Genomic DNA, 16776 nt, shown 5'->3' on the forward strand with positions numbered 1-16776 from the left:
AAAAATATATATGTTGTAGTGTGCATTAAATATAAAGTTGAAAATCAAAAAATTAAACAACATATATTAAAAATTTAAAATAATTCTCTACGCATTCCAAAATACTTGAAAACATATAAAATAGAATCAAAACTAATACTTACACTAACTTCTCTTTCAAGTTTCAATATAAATATTCATGCTATATTTAGAATTAATGTCTCAAAATTAACGTATTATACACTTCTCAAATAAATCAAATATCAACCATTTGATGAGATCCAAAAATATATTTGTTCTTAAAGTAAACAAATCACAAAGCATACACATCGAGGTGAAGATAATTGGGTGGGTCAGCTTGAAGTTTGTATTTAAATTTAGTGGTATATTTGTAGTTAAACGTATATAAAAAATAAAAAATAAAAAATATAAATTGGGGGGTGGACTGTGGCCCCCTCTGCCCAAGTGATGCTCCGCCACTGATTGCAGGCCATGCAGATACCTTCAAATTTAAGAGAGAAGGAGACACTATAAATAAAAATATTTGCTGCCTTATTTCATTTATATCATCTTAGAGTACAAAATCATAAACTCAAGTTCCATGAAATTAGGGAAAACATAAGAAGAAAAATAGTTATTGAGAGCGTGCACAAGAACTAAATGACAACAAGTGGAATATTTTAGCATAAGGAATATTGTACAATTCTCTTGCTAGTGAAGAGCTCATTTATCTCATTAGGATGTTTTAGACCGCCACACATTCGCCTTTACGACACCTAACATTAATTCCTCGAAGTTTTGGACAATCCTTATCTATTTTACAAGCACTCTCAATAGTTGTACTAAAAGAAGAATTTGATACTATTATGCAAAGAAATATGGAAAGAAATAGAACAAGAACATAAACTAACTTCGGAGTTTCAACCATAGTTTTCTCTATTTGTGTCCAAATAATAGTAAATGACTTGATCTCTTTATAGTGTATAGTAAATTTCATGGTCATATATGTTACACCCTAATTTTGGACCTAAAAATACTTGCTCAATTTTTCTTTTCTTGTATTTCAAGTCATTTGAACTGTTTCTGATCAATTACATCTTTCTCTGCATTTTATTTCAATATTACTTGCAAAATTTACATGGAAGGGTATTTTAGTCATTTCCTATGTCAAAGTTTCCTTCAGTCTTTAAAATTTTTGTTTGAATCCTTTCAAATGGTTTGAATAAGTCTTCATTTCGATTATATGTTAAAATCCTTCTCAAAAAATTGCATTTAAAAGTCATTTTGGGTCAGTTTTGCCCCTAGGGGCATTTTAGTCTTTTCATGTGTTAAAACTCTGTTTGATTCCCTAAATTTGTCTCTGAGTCTTTTAATGTGCTTGTATAAATGTTTGCTTTAATCCTCTGTTAAAAATCCATTTTAAAATTGCATCTGAGACATTTTTAGTCGTTCTAGTCCCTAGGGGCATTTTGGTCATTTCACACAAAATTTCGGCAGAGAGAGGTTACTTTAAAGTACCTCATTTAGGTAATTGGTTCATTTTAGTCCGTTTTGTCAATTTTAATCGTTTCACTTTACGTTTAGTCAAATTTACCAATTTTAATCCAATTTTATTAATTTTCATCTTAAGTCCTCAAACTTCTAGTAATTGCATTCTAGTCCTTCATGTCTCGAACTTTTTGTTTTTGGTCCTTTTTTTTAATTGCAGTTTAGTCCATTATTTTTGTAAATTGCAGAATAGTCCACATTTTTGTCCAGGTTTATTTTCAGTTCTTTTTTAGTTTGCAACATGGTCCTTGTGTTAAAAAGTAATTGCAGATCAATCCTTCAACTTCCCAGAATTGCACAAAGGTCCCTAAAGTTCAAATCAGCCAAGGACGAGTTTGTTAAGGTCCAATACAGGTGTCAACATCCTATTGGAAGTATCAGAACACATGGCAGCCTATATAAGGCCACCTAATCATTGCCACCGTAACAGAATTCCATCCACAACGTGCCAAATCATCACAAACACCAAATTGATTCTCTCTCATCTCATCCAAGATCAAAGTCATAACCGTTTTCAAATTCAACAAGAACACGAAGAACATTGATGAAACCCTAGCTTCACCGGAACAAAGAATTGAAGTGAATTCAACGAAGTTCTCAGAGATTCATCGCTGAATCTTCATCATCGAACCTGAGACACTGCAATTCCAGTGTGAATTCGCCACCAAAGCAGCAAATCCACACGATCACAGTGGAGAAGACGAAGAAATCGAAGGTTGAGTTCGATCAGTGAAGAAGAAGAGGATCAAGAATTGATTTATTTTCAGTTTCTTTGCAAAACTTACCAGAAGCATCAAAACACATCAAGGATACAAGGTTTCCGAAGAATCTTGTTCGAATCTCCAAATCAAACTCAGGTAAGTACACAAATCCTTCTCGTTTAGTTCGTAATCGTCATCGAAGGTTCTGAATGGAAGATAAACGGTGAATTGAAGTGGAAATTCGAAAAGATTCGAGAAAGTTGAAACGAAACCCTAATTTCAAAAATCATAAAGATTCACCGTTTATCTTTCGAATCAAAGCATAGATTCGTCATCAGCATGTAAAACAAGTCAAGATAGGGTTTAAATTCGAAAAGTTTAGAAGAAAATTTTAAAACCCTAGAAACTGTGAATACGAAGTCCGATCTACTTCGTTTCCACTATGATTTCACAAAAATAACCTCAGATTCGTAAAGAGGGAAGGAAGACGGACATTTCTGTGTAAAAATTTCTTTCAGATCGTCGGAGAAGATGAAAATTCATCTTCCTCCGCCGTTCCTCCGCCGTCCTTCCCAGTTTCCGGCTAGGTTAAGGTTGCAGAGGGTTTAGAGAGAGAAGATGAGAGAAGAGAGAGAAGCGAACGTAGGGAATGAGCTGAACCGGCCTCTGTTTGTTTATAAAGGGAAGTGAACCTGACCGGTTCAGCTGAGCCAGTCTGGTTCGTTCCTGAACCATAGGCCTTCACCGTCTGATCTAGGGTTTTGGATCCTGGATCAATCCAACGTCCCTGATGTGTTTGGATGATCCAGGATCCATGTAGGTTTGGGTTGGGCCTGGCTTTCTTTCTTTTTTTTCGTTTTTATTGTTTTTCTTGCTATTTCCCACACTGCTTGATGCTTTTTACACCCCTGTCTCTTTAAAAATCCTTTAAAAATTCCTAAAAAATTTCCTATGTGTTCTTAATCTTTTTCTTGATATTTTTGTGATGTGTTAGGTGTTAAATCTTGATTAAAAATGTGTGTGGTATTTTCTTGCTAATTGTTGCTATTTTAATTGAAATTTGTGGAATTTTATATGTTCTTGAGCTTTAAAAATCCTTTTAAAATTCTATAAAAATTTTTGTATGTTTCTTGTTAATTTTGTGATGCATCTATGCATTTGGTTCACTGAAAATTTTGCCAAGAGGTGTTAACACATTGTCTTGCATTATTTCTTGTTCTTTTTATGTGAAAAACCTTTAAAAATTTGTTCAATTCTATGCCATGTTCTTGATGACTACTTGATATACATGATATATATATTTCTATGAATCTTTAGCCACTGTTTGCACATGGTTTTGATGCTGGTGTGTGGGTCTTGGTTAGTTGCTTGGTTTACAAGTCACATTTGTGGATAAATAATGCATATATGTCTAAATCCACCTTAAAAATGTCAAGTCCATCATATTGCCCTAATTCTCAATTTAAGACTTGATTCTAAGCCCTTTGGGAAAATATATGAGAATGTGAGGATTTTAGGCAATAGGATTCTTACATTTTGTGGGTGATTTTTAGTCATATTTTGCACTTGTCTTGGTTTATTTTGTGTTAGATTCCGTGCTTTTATTATAGTATTTTTCTTGTCTTATTTTCCCCCATATTATCATGTGCTACTAACCATTTTCTTGTGTTTCATATTCCATACATCATGAGCATACTCTCTATCACACTTTCTCGTCCCATTTCTTTACATTTCTTTTGATTTTAATTCATTTGTGTGGGATTAAATTCTCACAAGGAAGTAGTGTGTATGTAGGTGAAGGATGTAATAAGGACTATGGACTCTAATAATGTACACCGACACAAGCACCAACACATGCACACACCTCACTTTAGATGTATGCTTAGAATATGCATGTTTAGATGTATGTTTAGGATTGTATGTTTAGATGAATGTTTAGGTTTTACACTTAGGAAAAAATCAACTTTCCAAAAAATATGAACAATATCACTCAAACCATTTTCTAATAAACCTTGGGATCAAAATCCCATTGTAATTGTCCTTTTCATTTTCTTAATCAAATTTTAATGAACTTTAATCATACTTAGACCATATTTTGCAAATAACTAATCCCACCTCACCTTTTCTAAATCTCATGCCCTTGAGGCCTCTTTCTATTCTTCAAAATCCCATTTTCAAACTTAAAATCAACCAACAAAAACAAAAACATTTTTGGAAGAGAACTACGGTGGATTTTATCCCTTAAACGGGTACGTAGGCAAGGAACAAAATTCCTTCAATTCAAATAAAACAAAAATTCAAACACATTCTTCTCCCTCCAATTCTTCACTTAGAAAAACTCTTAGGCTTAATATTTTCTTTCAAAATAGCATTTAAAAATAAAGCGCGCGCGTAGAAAATAAAGACGGTTCCTATAGGTTACTATAGTCGTTATGGGTGCCTAACACCTTCCCGTAGCGAAAACAACTCCCGGACCTCGATTCTCAAGGGTTTTGCTTACTTTTTCCCTTCCCAAGAAAAAATAAGATATCACCGGTTAAAAAGGTTCAAACGTAATCAATGTTTGACACCCGAAAACCAAGATAAAACAATATAGAAATGATTAAAAAGTTTAAGCGTTATACAATTTTAAAAACCCTTCAAAATTCTAGAATCATTACTAAATGCCTCTTGAATATACCAATGTGTTATTTTTGTCCCTTTAGCTCCCTTAGGAAGGAGATCATGTAACGTAATAAACATAATAATTGAATACAATTTTAATAACTTTCCATTACTTTTTCCTTTAGATAATTTTTTTTAAGGAAATGCTAACCGGTGTCCCCGGTGCACTGGTTAAGGATACTAAAAAGGGAAATTATATATTTATTATTGCATTGAAAATTGTGTAATTAATCTATAAATAAGTCAACAAAGTTTCCTTTTATGGTAAGAATTTCCTTTTTTTGTATGCTTAACCAGTGCCCCAAGGGCACCGGTTAGCATAACCCTTTTTTTTAACCTTTCAGGGGTGTAAGGGAAAAAAATATTATGTCATCATAAAGTTGCGTACGAATATAAAAGCACCATTGGATATTTATGAACAAGTAGAATTGTGTTATAAGCAATCTATTTTTTGATTAAATCTTTGGGTCATAAAGAATGTATTTTTAAAAAATTTCATCGCATAATTTATTCAACTTTCTTATTCACATCAATTATATAATCATTGGCCCTACTCTTATATTTGATAGACTTTTAGCAAGTGTACTCAAAATTATCGAACTAATAAAGTATAAAATTCATCTCCACATGGACTGCTTTAATTCGCTTTACAGGTTTTGTTTGAAGTACAAGTGAACCTGTAAACCAAGTCTGGGATTAAGGGCCTCGACCAGTAATATCCCCATTAATAAGGAGAACCTTCAACATTCATGATGCCTCTTTTGCAGTTAGAAAGTTGGTGATGGTCGAAAAGGTCTTTGAAGATGGGAAAGACCTCGTCCATAGAAAATCCATCCTTGACCAACACTTTAAGCATCAGCAAGAGATATTTGGCCCCATCAGATCCATGAGTTGTTGTCTTTTGCAGAATGTGGTTAATCTCTTCCATATTGGAATGGCCTTCTTAAATCATTTGGGTCGCCAACACCACACAAAATGTTGCATGTCCACTATGAGATATCTTATGCATGAAGGGCACTTTTCTGCACAAGGTCCAGTGGTCATAAAGGTACCACATGCAAGCCCTTGGTAAAGCCCTAAGCACCACCTTTTTGTTGGCAAACCTCCGGTGAAGAACAAAAGTGGCTTTAAACCTAAAAAAAAATTGAGTTCCAGAAGCAGCAATCTTCTTAAAAATGGTGAGTAAGACATCTTCTGAAACTTTTTCCATTTTTAGTAGAAAATAAGAAAAATGCAGGTTTTTAGAAATGGAAGACGAGGCTTAGAAGTGAACAGGAAAATGGATTTTATATGGGACAAAGGTATTTGACGAAACAAAACTCTTCATTTTCCCGATTAAGTAAGCGCAGCGTGTTTTGAGAGAAATTCCAGTCATGAGTTAGTGGGAAGTTGAGAAGTTTTCGAAAAAAAATGACCCACAAAATCCAAAAAGGTGACGTTGTAATGATGAAAAATGGGGAAATGTTCCAAAGATGACGTCATTCTTCAGAGAATACGTAGAGTTTCAGAAAATGTCAATTTTCTCCTTCATATCTTCTAGTCGAAAATGACATTTTTGGGGGAAAATTTGTTGGCCAGTATTTTATCTTGTGTTATTTGACAAGTAAATGAATGTTTAAAGCTGCAAAATTCTCTAAGTCCATGATTGGAAGTTGCTGAGTGATGAGTCATAGATTAGTATATTTTAATGCTTTATTTAGTTTAGTTTTAAATAAGATTTGATTTAATTATATTGCATTTTATTTCCTTTTAGAATATTTTACTTTAAATTGTCTTTTATTTTATATTAGGAACGAATATATGGTGGAAGGTGTCTTGGAGCAAAAGAAAGAGGACTAGAGCAAATACAGTGCGAAAATACGAAGATACGGAACAAAAATATGTTCCCACCAAGTCAGAAGCTTGGCACGGCCAGTGCCAACATGTGGCACGGCCGTGCCACCTCCAGAAGCCCCTTTTGCTACTTTTTCTTCGGGCCCAAGTTACCATGTTGCAGCTTTACTGTTTTACCATTTTAGTTGCTTAGTTTCTAAGTCGATTGTAAAGCTATAAATAGAGTAGATATCCACCATAAACATTCACCTTTTACTTTGTTTATTTCAAGTATTATTTTCAATAAAAAGTCTTTATTTCCTTTTTACTTTCGTTGCAATTTATTTTACTGTTTATCTCTCTTCTTCCCCCATGTCTACGATGAACATGAGTGAGTAGACTTCTTCGTCTTGGGATTGTTGGGGAGTCTAATGACTCAATCCTAAACAAAACAAGCCTAAACCCTAATTTCTATGTAACCCTAATTTCTAATCTAGATTCACCGTCTTAACGTGGATTAACAATTATCAAACTGTGGAAGCGAAAGCGGAGGGTTTGATAATCGTTAATCCATCATCCCAAACATCAATTCATAAAGTGAGAGCGGAGTCTTGATGTTGGAACAAGTGAATCTTGACAATAATTGCAAAACAGTGAAATAGTCTTTGCAATTATTGAGACAAAGAGTAGTTTCAATCCTCTATGCATCTTCTAGTAATCATGTCAGCGAAATAGGCTTGATTGCTAGAAGTAAACTCTCACCGGACTTTCATCGGAAAGGTGAGGGGCTAAGGGAAACCGGTCTTTAGAAATTAGTGTGTAAACCATGAAATTAGATGTTTAGGTCTTGTCTAGTGAAGGATTTGTCATTATGATGAACCAATGATCCCGAGGCCCTTTATTATTATTATTGTTTTTACCTTCAGCAATAAAACTCCCTTTTTCTAACTTTCTCTCCTCTAATCATTCACTAAAAGTTAATTAAGTTGAACAACTCCCTAGCGGAACGATACTCTTACTTACTACTATTACTTCGATAGGCCGTGCACTTGCGGTTTGGCCCTATCAAGTTTTTGGCGCCGCTGCCGGGGAGTTAACTAATTTAATTAGCTTTTTCTTAGTGATTAGAATTCTCTCTTCTTTCTCTTTTCTTTTTATTTTTAACTTTTTATTTTTCTGTTATCGTTAACTTCTTGGGTTCTCAACCTTTTATGCGAAGAACTAGAAATCAAGCGGTATTCATACCCGAGATCGAAAGGTTCTTACATAGAAGAAGGAGAGCAGCACAAAATAACACCGCCATGGCCAATCGCACTCTCAAAGAGTATGCAACGCCGTCTACGGCTGAGCCACAAGCTGTTATTGTGTACCCAACAGTTGAGGATGACAATTTTGAAATTAAGCCTGCCCTACTTAACTTGGTGCAGCAAAACCAATTCTCGGGATCCCCCACTGAGGATCCCAATCTTCACATCTCTGTTTTCCTACGAATTAGTGGAACCATGAAGGAGAACCAAGAAGCCTTAAGACTTCATCTCTTTCCCTTTTCCTTAAGGGATAGAGCTAGCGCTTGGTTCCATTCCCTCGAAGTCGGTTCCATTACTTCATGGGATCAGATGAGGCAAGCATTCCTTGCCCGTTTCTTTCCACCATCTAAAACCGCTAAACTTAGAGACCAAATCACACGGTTCAACCAAAAAGATGGGGAATCTCTCTATGATGCGTGGGAGCGTTTCAAAGAAATGCTAAGACTTTGTCCCCACCATGGCCTAGAGAAGTGGCTTATAGTCCACACTTTTTATAATGGCTTGTCTTATACCACTAAGATGTCTGTTGATGCAGCTGCAGGTGGAGCACTTATGAACAAGAACTACACGGAGGCTTATGCCCTGATTGAAGACATGGCTCAAAATCATTACAAATGGACCGACGAGAGAGCCACCACTAGTTCTTCATCCTCCAAAAAGGAGGCAGGTATGTACGAATTCTCTAACTATGACCACCTCGCTTCTAAAATTGATACACTAACCGAAAAACTTGAAAAACTCAATGTTAGTGCTATCAATTCTGCTTCTACTCCTTCTTGTGAAATATGTGGTATAACCGGTCATGCTGGTGTTGATTGCCAATTAGGTAGTGCTATTAATGGTGTTGAGCAAATGAATTATGCTCAATACAACCAAGGGATGAGACAAAATCAAAATTTTTATAAAAACCAAAATCCCTATGGACAAGTAGCATCACCCGGTTATGCAAACAACCAAAGATTCACTCAGAAGTCCAATTTGGAAATTTTGTTGGAAAATTCCATTGCCAACCAAACCAAACAACTTCAAGAACTTAAAAACCAAACCGGATTTCTGAATGATTCTCTTTCCAAGCTCAATACCAAAGTTGATTCTATTGCTACTCACTCTAAAATGCTTGAAACTCAAATCGCTCAAATAGCCCAACAAGTGGCTACCTCTTCCCAAACACCGGGAATCTTCCCTGGTCAAACCGAAGCCAATCCCAAAGCCCAAGTTAATGTCATATCTTTTGGGGGTAGAAAGTTAGGCGAAACTTTTGCTAAGGTTAAAAACATTGGGAAAGAAAATGTCAAGCCCTTAGGTGATAAAGTTGTGATAGAAGAAGCAAAACCACTTGAAGAAAACAAAACTCCATCCCCCTTAAATCCTGAAAAGTTTAAACTAGAGGGTAAGTTTGAAAAATTTGTTAACATACTTAGGAAGATTTGCATTAAACTTCCCTTTGCTGAAGCTTTGTCTAGGATGCCTCTATATGCCAAGTTTTTAAAGGAAATTTTTTCAAAGAATAGGGCTATAGAGCATAATGAGACAATAGCCTTGGCTAAGGAAACTAGTGCAATCATCCAAGAAGCACCCCCTAAGCTCAGAGATCCAGGTAGCTTTGCCATACCGTGTGAAATTGGGAATGAAACCATAAACAAAGCCCTATGTGACTTAGGAGCTAGTGTTAGTTTGCTGCCTTTGTCCCTTCTTAAAAGGATAGGGATAGGAGAGTTGAAACCTACCGAAATGGAATTAAAGTTAGCTGACCGTTCTACCATGAAACTTGTAGGATTTGTCGAGGACATACCTGTTAAGATAGAGGGGATATACATCCCCACTGATTTTGTAGTCGTTGACATTGAAGAGGACGATGACGTCCCTATAATCCTAGGTAGACCTTTCCTCGCAACGGCGGGAGCTCTCATTGATGTTAAACTTGGTAGGATAGTCTTTCAAGTGAGTGATCAAATGGTAGGATACGAGTTGGAAAATGTTATGAAGAGTCCCGCTCTTTACTCTTGTTGCATGCTTCACGATCATGTTATGAAAGAACGTTTTATAGCGTCATCTACACAATATGATATCTTTGATCCATTCTAAGGACTCTTTCTAACCGTCAAGCTAATGACATTAAAAGAGCGCTTCGTGGGAGGCAACCCACGCATTTAATTGCTTTTGTTTTGTTTTTCTTTGTTTTAAGTGTTTTTGTAGGTAATTGTCCAAGTTGATTCGAAAAAAAGTGGAAAAATTTTGAAGCCCCAGGACCAGAAAGGTGGCACGGCCCGTGCTAGGAATGGCACGGCCGTGCCAAGTTTTTAAAGCAAAAATTGGCCATGAAGTCAGAAAGATGGCACGGTCGTGCCCGACCTCTACACCCCATATATCCACAAATTTTTCTTTCTTCTTCCTCATTCACAAACAACAACCCTCTTTCATCTTTCAAACTTCTCTCTAAACCTCCATAACCTTCAAACCTTCAAACCCTCATATCTCCCTCAAATCTTAATCAAATCACTCAATTCTTTCACCAATCAACCACAAACTTTATCCAAAACAAAAACCACCAATCAAAAACATCTTTCATCCATCCAAACCCATAATTCACCAAAACTCTAATCTTTCAAAACCTAACCCAAACACCACAAAACCTAAACCAATCCTTTCCACCAAAAATCTTCTCAAACCCTAAACCTTCAAAACCAATTCCAACAAGGGTCAATGGCTTCAAGAAGAAGTGGTAAAGAACCAGCAAGCTCTCAAGGAGGACCTCCCCCAAAGAAGCAAGCCCAAGTGAAGAATCATGGAATCCAGTTCAAAAACAACAAGCAAAGGGACAGGTATAAAAATCTCATCTCTAAACACTTGCATCCTTCTCGTTATCCTGATCCCAATACTTTGGATGTGCTAGAGCTTTTTGATGATGTTTCTAGGCTGATAGGAAAGTTAGGTTGGACTGATTTGCTGAAACCTATGCGGGGGTTATGAAAATTTCACTTATGAATTCTTGAGCTCAATAGATTTTACCAAAGATAAGTTGGATTATGATAACCCTAACCATAGAGTTGTTTCCCGGTTGATGAATATTGATTATGACATGTCACTTCAGCACTTTTGTGAGGCCTTAGGTTTTGCAAATGAAGGATATATTCATGATCATTGGGATCCTAGTCTAAAACCAGCTAACTATGACCCAGCTGCCTTTTGGAAACAAATCACCGGTCTTAACAAATTCGTCCCTAGGGCGAACAAAGCTAGCAACATTCACAACCCCGTACTTAGGTACCTTCAGAGGGTAATGGCTTGCACTATTTGGGGTAGAACTGAGCTAGGAAACACTAGAACCGATGAGTTGTTCATGTTATGGGCAATGCTCTACAACTACCCCGTCAATACTTGTTTTTATTTGATTGATCACCTAGACTTTGTCGGTACTAGACCGGCCGGTAGAGGAGACATAGTGGTGGGTGGCATCATTACATATATAGCTAGGTGTTTTGGAGTGGGTGAAGATGAGGGGATCAAACCAATTGAGGGAAATAATAGGCTTAACATAGAAACCCTTATTGCTATGAATTTCATCAAACATCGTCCACCCCTCCATTACCAACTTAAGCTAAATGTGCCAATCATGTTTTTATTGCCTAACCCATCTCGGACTACCACCGAGGTGGAAGAAAATTGGTTGTATGTTAATGATGTGCAGGTTCTTGGTGAGCAAGATGATGATGAGGGAGAAGGTGCTAACTTGCACCATGATGAAGGAGAAGGTGCTAACTTACACCATGAAGAGGGGCACCATGGCCATGAAGCCAGCGAGCTTAATGAAAATCAAAGATGGACATGGATTCACAATGAAATCGAGAGGATGAGCACCGAGCAACAAAGGCAAGGTGTAGAACTTTTGGGGCTGAGAAATGATGTCCAAAGGGGCAACCGCTTGTCGGAAGAAAACAATGAGATGCTCCGAAGGATGATGCACCAATTCAATCTCCAAGGTCCTCCTTATGGACCTCAATGAGAACATGTGAGCTTTCCTCTTCCTCTCTTCCTTTCTCTCTTCTTCTCTCCCTAATTCTTCTTCTTCTTCTTCTTCTTCTTCTTCTTCTTCTTCTTCTTCTTCTTCTTCTTCTTCTTCTTCTTCTTCTTCTTCTTCTCTTTTAATTTCTTTTTCTTTTGAATCATTGAGGACAATGCTTCCCCTAAGTGGGGGGGGGGGGGGGGGGGGGCTAATAAAGTGTCTAGAGTCGTAGTGTCCAAACTCCCTTGAACTTTATTCTTTTTGTTTTGTTTTTATAGCAAGAGGCATGACTAGTAGCTTGTTTTTAATGTAAAAAATGGCATGAAAATTTTTGTTTTGTCTCTTTCTTAAAGGTTGCCTCTTGTACATAAAAGTAGTTTCTTGTGTTTCTTATGTTCTTGCTATACCCATATCATGTTTTATTGTGAAATTCTCCAATGAGAAAAGCACTCGGTTGCAATCCTTGAGCAAATGTATGAATAGGTATTTTAAGGAACACGTTCTATCTTTAGTGTTAACTTAGACCCTTTAAAGTCTTAAGAGTAAAAGTAGTATAAGTTTGTGTGGGAAATTAATCTATGTTCTTAATTGTTATATCCTTAATTGTTAAAGTTAAAATGGGGCGGGAGAATGGCACCAACATGTGGGGGAAAGGACAATCCCTAACTTCCTAATTGTGGTGGTGACTCCCTAATTTGAACCTAAAGTGAAACAAATTCATCAATGCTAGGGGGAAAGGACAATTACATCCAAAAAGACTTCCTACGCGGAGATGACACAAATAATAATTTTGTAGCACTGCTTAGGGTGATTTTGAATCTAGGGGGAAAGGACAATTACATCCGAGAAGACTTCTTACGAGGATAGATAGCCCCTAAGCATCTGCAGCCCCTTGTGCTTAATTGTTAATCTAATCTAATTTTAACTTAAAATTCCCATCACTCTTATATGAAATGAAGAAAGGACTTTTCTCGGTTACTTTAGCACTAAGGATAGAACCTATTCCTCATAATATCTGTCTTATACAGGAGCAAGAAAAGGGTTGGACTGCACACACACACTCACTTGAGACTTGATGTTGGGTAGAATAGGTTCATGAGAAGTATTTGAAATTGTAATTAGTGTACTTGAAGCAAAGCCTTTCTTTTGAGACATGTGTTCTTAATATTGCCATAATAATCTTTTGTTGCTGCTATGTTTGTTGCCTTTTGCTTGAGGACAAGCAAAGATTCAAGTGTGGGGGAGTTTGATGAGTCATAGATTAGTATATTTTAATTCTTTATTTAGTTTAGTTTTAAATAAGATTTGATTTAATTATATTGCATTTTATTTCCTTTTAGAATATTTTACTTTAAATTGTCTTTTATTTTATTTTAGGAACATATATATGGTGGAAGGTGTCTTGGAGCAAAAGAAAGAGGACCGGAGCAAATACAGTGCGAAAATACGAAGATACGGAACAAAAATATGTTCCCACCAAGTCAGAAGCTTGGCACGGCCAGTGCCAACATGTGGCACGGCCGTGCCACCTCCAGAAGCCCCTTTTGCTGCTTTTTCTTCGGGCCCAAGTTACCCTGTTACAGCTTTACTGTTTTACCCTTTTAGTTGCTTAGTTTCTAAGTCGATTGTAAAGCTATAAATAGAGTAGCTCTCCACCATAAACATTCACCTTTTACTTTGTTTATTTCAAGTATTATTTTCAATAAAAAGTCTTTATTTCCTTTTTACTTTCGTTGCAATTTATTTTACTGTTTATCTCTCTTCTTCCCCCATGTTTACGATGAACATGAGTGAGTAGACTTCTTCGTCTTGGGATTGTTGGGGAGTCTAATGACTCAATCCTAAACAAAACAAGCCTAAACCCTAATTTCTATGTAACCCTAATTTCTAATCTAGATTCACTGTCTTAACGTGGATTAACAATTATCAAACTGTGGAAGCGAAAGCGGAGGGTTTGATAATCGTTAATCCATCATCCCAAACATTAATTCATAAAGCGAGAGCGGAGTCTTGATGTTGGAACAAGTGAATCTAGACAATAATTGCAAAACAGTGAAATAGTCTTTGCAATTATTGAGACAAAGAGTAGTTTCAATCCTCTATGCATCTTCTAGTAATCATGTCAGCGAAATAGGCTTGGTTGCTAGAAGTAAACTCTCACCGGACTTTCATCGAAAAGGTGAGGGGCTAAGGGAAACCGGTCTTTAGAAATTAGTGTGTAAACCATGAAATTAGATGTTTAGGTCTTGTCTAGTGAAGGATTTGTCATTCTGATGAACCAATGATCCCGAGGCCCTTTATTATTATTGTTTTTACCTTCAGCAATAAAACTCCCTTTTTCTAACTTTCTCTCCTCTAATCATTCACTAAAAGTTAATTAAGTTGAACAACTCCCTAGCGGAACGATACTCTTACTTACTACTATTACTTCGATAGGCCGTGCACTTGCGGTTTGGCCCTATCACTGAGTTCGACAAAAACTGGGAGTATTCGACAGAAGCCACAGTTCGACATGCAATTAATTATGTAAAGAAGTTAGTTTCAAGTGTCTAGACACGTGGAAGGCGTGCAATTTCTAATCTAAGAAATGTATTTCTTAGCAGTTTAGTTTTGTAGTTATTTATTCTATGTAAATATAGTAGATTTTCATAAGGAAAAAAGGGTCGCAAATCACGTATAGAATTCTAGCACTTAGAGTACTAGCGTCTCGAGAAAAGAGTCACAAAATGTATGTAATCTGATTTGTCGAACTACATTTACTTTTCTTTAAGTTTCTGCATTTAAACTTTTAAGTCTTTTACTTGCATCTTAATACAAAAACAATTTTCTTCATCCAGTTCATATACTGATAAATGACCTAGATTCAGCTCGGCTCGAATCAATAAAAATTAGATCAGCATAAAACTCGACTCAAGTTCGTCACAATCTACTTTTATCAGCTCGAACTCGATTCAAGCTCACAAGCAACTCAGTTCAGCTTGATAGCTCGAATCAAATGAACCACAACTAAAAAAAATGATTTTTTTTAAAATGAAAATGCATGCCAAAAAAAGCCAAACACCGTAACAATAGAACCGTGCGAATGGCTGAGAACAAATTTGGTCTTAAGACCAAGTATCAGGAAATGTGCATTCACGAGTGTTTTAGCTTTTCTCTTATAGCCAATCTAGCTCTCAATTGTTTAAAAACTACCGATGTGGGACTATTCTCATACAATAGTTTCATGGTTTGAAGCATTTTTATACACCGCTATGTTATAGTTCTAAACATTCATTTGTCACTTTTTTATTTTGAAAGCTATATATTTATTTACAGTACAATGTTATGGCTCTTAATTTTTGTTTTATAATAGTAATATAATATAAATGTAAAACTGTTAATATATTGATAAATGTTTTAACAACAGGGTGATGTAATAATGCTTAACAAACTTAAAAAAAAAAAATCATAATATCTTCATGTTTAGGAACCTATATTTTTAATTTAGTGGGTTAATTTAAGTAGTTTGATACAAGTGTATGAATGTGTGTATATATTCGAGTTGGCACATGAACCAAACGAGCCGGACTATATAGTTCAAGTCCAACTCATTTGTTTAACGAGTTTAATTTCAAACTCAAGTTTGATTCATTTGGTTCATGGACCGAGTTCAACGAATTAATTATTAAATCGAATCTCGAACTATTTTCGAGTTGTTTCGGTTCTTTGCCAACCCTAACCTCCACACTAAATAAAGGGGACTCTTAGCAGTCCCCAAGGCTAGATTCTCTTAACTCTCTCAACCCCCATTCTAGTCTCAATGCTGACTTGAGCGTCAGAGAATCTGCAGGTACACATCCCTCGTCGTTCCAATTATTGCAATTTAATTTAATCGTCATCAAACACCGTGTCGATAGTCAACTTCTGATCAGGTACAATCAGTTTCGAAGACCACATATATTTGTGCAAACCATCTCATTCATCTCAAATTCTTCAATGGAAAAATATTAAATACAAATCAATATGAATTATTGGGTTGTATCCTTAGCACAACATTAACTATGTTGGATTGCTTACAGGGGCGGATCTAGACATGATGGTTTGGTGTGGCAAAATTATAAAAGAACATTTTTAGTGTACATTTAATTTATAATATGATATATGCAGGGGCGTCCCTGAGGGGGTGCAAACAGCTCAAACGAGCTGGGCCTCCCTCAAGGATGGGCCTCAATTTTTTTTATACCCAGTAGTAATAGTATCTCCAATAAAAAATAGTATTGCTTTTTAGGCCCCCTTAATATCTCCATTCCAGCAACTTCCATTCCAATCATAGATGGCTGGAAAAGGACTTCTAGGCAACGGAACCTCTCAGCCCCAATTATGATAACTTGTCCATTAGGAAGTTCATAGTTTTTCTACTCTAGAAGCATTAGTTTTGCCACATTATCTACTCTAGATAATTATCACCAAATTGATCTCTTAATAATCTTACAAGTCTAACCTCACCAAATATACAATACGAAGAGTTAATTGATGAATTTGCTTCAGTAAATACACGTAGGAAGTCTCGTTTTGGTGCGAATGAAGACTCTTTTTGAAGGTATTCGCCTAAACTCGTTTTATATTATCTATTGCTCTTTTAAAAAAAATACGTTTTGATTTTATCACTGACCTCTTTTCATTCCCTGAGCCGAGCCTCCGAATTCTCAGGGACGGCCCTGGATATATGTATATATATATTAGTGATGCGAAAATTAAACAGAAAAAGCACTATAGCGAAGTG

General features: G+C 36.1%; 1 long non-coding RNA gene and 1 other non-coding gene across 2 annotated transcripts; one reads left to right on the top strand and one right to left on the bottom strand.

Annotated features, from left to right (window-relative positions):
* The first annotated feature begins 5377 nt into the window (after positions 1 to 5377).
* Positions 5378 to 7032, top strand: LOC146926501 (uncharacterized). Its single transcript, XR_015034139.1, has 2 exons — positions 5378 to 6070; positions 6683 to 7032. It is a non-coding gene; the product is annotated as an uncharacterized LOC146926501 (long non-coding RNA).
* A 1336-nt stretch (positions 7033 to 8368) lies between these two features.
* On the bottom strand, positions 8369 to 8475 carry LOC146926502 (small nucleolar RNA R71). Its single transcript, XR_015009066.1, has one exon. It is a non-coding gene; the product is annotated as a small nucleolar RNA R71 (small nucleolar RNA).
* Positions 8476 to 16776: the final 8301 nt, after the last annotated feature.

The sequence above is a fragment of the Medicago sativa genome, chromosome 4, assembly GCF_051527215.1.
Source record: "Medicago sativa cultivar Bolivia chromosome 4, Bolivia_mono, whole genome shotgun sequence".
Classification (NCBI taxonomy): Eukaryota; Viridiplantae; Streptophyta; class Magnoliopsida; order Fabales; family Fabaceae; genus Medicago; species Medicago sativa.